Source organism: Triticum urartu, chromosome 4 (genome assembly GCF_003073215.2).
Source record: "Triticum urartu cultivar G1812 chromosome 4, Tu2.1, whole genome shotgun sequence".
Taxonomy (NCBI): domain Eukaryota; kingdom Viridiplantae; phylum Streptophyta; class Magnoliopsida; order Poales; family Poaceae; genus Triticum; species Triticum urartu.
Genome location: NC_053025.1, coordinates 619,580,246 through 619,584,032, shown reverse-complemented (window position 1 = coordinate 619,584,032; position 3,787 = coordinate 619,580,246).

Genomic DNA, 3,787 nt, shown 5'->3' with positions numbered 1-3,787 from the left:
AGACGGAGGATATACTTGCTACACATTTCTTTTGGCCAAAGATGAGACGGGATGTTGAGCGTTTTGTTGCTCGCTGCACTACATGTCAAAGAGCTAAGTCACGACTCAATCCTCATGGTTTATATATGCCTTTGCCTGTACCTAGTGTTCCTTGGGAGGATATATCTATGGACTTTGTTTTAGGTTTACCTCGAACAAAGAAGGGGAGGGATAGCATATTTGTTGTCGTAGATAGGTTCTCGAAAATGGCACACTTTATACCATGTCATAAAAGCGATGATGCTGTTAATGTTGCTGATTTGTTCTTTCGTGAAATTATTCGCTTACATGGTGTGCCAAATACTATTGTTTCAGATCGTGATACTAAATTTCTTAGCCACTTTTGGAGATGTTTATGGGCTAAGTTGGGGACTAAACTGCTTTTTAGTACTACTTGTCACCCCCAAACTGATGGACAAACTGAAGTAGTCAATAGAACATTGTCTACTATGCTTAGGGCTGTTTTGAAGAATAACAAGAAAATGTGGGAAGAATGCTTGCCTCATATTGAATTTGCTTATAATCGTTCATTGCATTCTACTACTAAGATGTGCCCTTTTGAAATTGTGTATGGTTTCCTAACTCGTGCACCTATTGATTTGTTGCCTCTTCCATCTTCGAGAAGGTTAATTTTGATGCTAAAGAACGTTCTGAATTGATTTTAAAAATGCATGAGTTAACTAAGGAAAACATTGAGCGTATGAATGCTAAATATAAACTTGCTGGAGATAAGGGTAGAAAACATGTTGTGTTTGTGCCTGGAGATCTTGTTTGTTACATTTGCGTAAAGATAGATTTCCTAATCTGCGCAAATCAAAGCTAATGCCACGTGCTGATGGTCCTTTTAAGGTGTTAGAGAAAATAAATGATAATGCATATAAACTTGAGCTACCTGCAGATTTTGGGGTTAGTCCCACTTTTAACATTGCAGATTTGAAGCCTTATTTGGGTGAGGAAGATGAGCTTCCGTCGAGGACGACTTCATTTCAAGAAGGGGAGGATGATGAGGACATCAATACCATTGTTACACCCACAGCCCCTACTGTTACATATACTGGACCAATTACTAGAGCTCGCGCACGCCAATTAAATTACCAGGTACTTTCGTTTCTTGGTAATGATTCTAATGTTCATGAGATTATGATGCTGCCTAAATTGGATACATTTGTTTTGCTTACAAATGAAGGGCCTAGCTTGGAGAAGGATGAACATTGGAGCAAGAACACGCATGGAGTTGATGGCATGCGCAAGGGGATCAAGAACGGAGTTACAAGTGATGATTTCAGGACTTTGAAGCCGCCATAAGGAGTGCATGAAGCCTTGGACGAAATATACAAGATGCCACTTCATAATATTCGTCCATAGGCTATTCTAGGTGCTGCGTCACCTTATTAATGGGCCAGGCCCATGTAATTTCGAAATACTTAAGTATAGGCTATTTTTAGAGTCCGTATGTGTGGGGAAACAAGAGTTAGGGTTGGTTTCGGACCCCACCCTCAAGGGCCACGAAATTCCCCCCTCTTCCTCCATATATACAGCCCTTAGGGCGTCGTTTAGACTTTGGGTTTTGTTTAGATTAAAAGTTCGCCATAGCTGCAACTTCGCGTACTTCGTTTGTGTCCAACGACCAGACCAAGACGTCACAGAACCCCACCTTGATCAATAAAGCTTTCATCTTATATTCGCAATATCCCGATTGCAATCTCAGTTTCTTGCTTGTTCTTCGTTTGCTCGCAGGAAACAGACCCTCGTGGTCAGGTTGATCGTGCTCCGGCGTGGTCAATAACCCTCGGAAGTTGGTTTAGCGATTGCTAAGGCGCGACGTCTCGCACGTTCGTAGTCGGATCGTCAAGGTCGACTCCCACAGAAAACGATAGCCCCCATCTCATCGAAACATCGGGACACCTTAGCCTCTATCAGCGGGAGGCCGAGGTGCATGAACTGGCAATCACCCAGGAATCGAATAACGTACTGGTGGAGGTCCCATGGGTATAATCGGGCCCGAACGGCGATGCCATGCGCGGGCCAGGCAGACGCTGACGCTGCGCCCCGCTCTCTCCTCGTATTGGGTCGGACTGGTCCGGTAGAAATGAACATCTCTAAGGAACGGATGGTGCTGGTGCAGACGGACGGCGTGGACAATGTGACTGTTAGGTGACGGGCCGTGTTTGATCTTTCTTGTCGGGATGAATGCTGTATTCTGGTTATCGTGGGTGATATGGCGCGCTCAGATCAACCGGTGACGTGTCTCATCCTCGATGAAGATGGTGAGAAAGGACTAGGACGAAGACAGCCTTTTACTACTTCGTTTGCCTTCTGCTATGTGTCTATGCCTTTTGGCCTTAAGAGTGCCCATGCGACTTATTAACGATGTGTGCAGAATTGTCTTCACAATCAGATTGGGCGCAATGTTCATGCTTATGTGGATGATATTGTGGTGAAGTCCATAGAGAAGGAGACCTTGATAGATGATCTGAAGGAAACCTTTGATAGCCTTCGGGTCTACAAGATTATGCTTAACCCGGCCAAGTGCGTTTTTGGAGTGCTAGCAGGCAAGCTTTTGGGTTTTTTGGTTTCTAACAGAGGCATCGAGGCTAACCCGGAGAAAATCAAAGCAATTACATCTTTAGGTAAGCCGGCGTGCATCAATGACGTTCAACGGTTGGCGGGTCGTGTTGCTGCTTTAAGTCGATTCATAAGACGGTTAGGTGAGAAGGCCATACCACTGTATTAAATGATGAATAAGACAAATGATTTTGTCTGGAGTGATGCTGCTAGCACTACCTTTGAAGATCTGAAGAGACAGCTTGCTGAGCCGCCGATCCTTGCTGCTCCCATTGATAAGGAGCCATTATTGTTATATGTGGCTTCTAACACACATGATGTTAGTGTGGCCATTGTAGTAGAGCGCAAAGAGGCTGGCAAGGAATATCCGGTTTAACGGCCGGTTTACTATGTCAGTGAGGTGCTCATTGAGTCCAAACAGAGATATCCACATTGGCAGAAACTTGTTTATGGGGTGTTCATGGCGAGACGGAAGCTTAAGCATTATTTTCAGGGTCATCTCATCATTGTGGTTAGCTCTGCTCCTTTAGGAGATATCATTCAAAATAGAGAAGCCACATGATGAGTTGCCAAGTGGGCCATTGAACTTGGGCCTCATGGTTTAAAGTATGTGCCACGCACTGCTATCAAATCTCAAGCACTAGTGGACTTCATCAGTGATTGGATAGAGCTGCAGATGCCTGAAGAGAAGCCGGACAACACATATTGGACTATTCATTTTGATGGGTCTAGGCAATTAGAGGGATCGGGGGCTGGAGTTGTTTTAGCTTCCCCTCAAGGTGACAAATTTTGTTATGTGCTACGGTTGATGTTTCCCTGTACTAACAATGCAGCTGAGTATGAGGCCTTGCTCCATGGTCTTCGGATGGCTAAGGAGATGAGCTTGAGCCGGGTAAGGTGCTTTGGCGATTCAGATTTGGTATCTCAACAAGTATCAGACAAGTGGGATTCCAAAGATCCTCTCATGGCGGCTTATCGCCGCGAATTTTATGCCATTACTGGACACTTCAAGGGTTACCAAGTGGAACACATTGATCGCAGAAAGAATGAAGTGGCTGATGCTTTAAGTCGGTTGGGGTCTCAACGTAAGCCGGTGCCACCTAACACTTTCTTAGATGTTCTGCATAACCCTTCTGTCAAGTTGCCTACAGAGGAAGACTTGGCTATTCCAGACCTGGAAGCA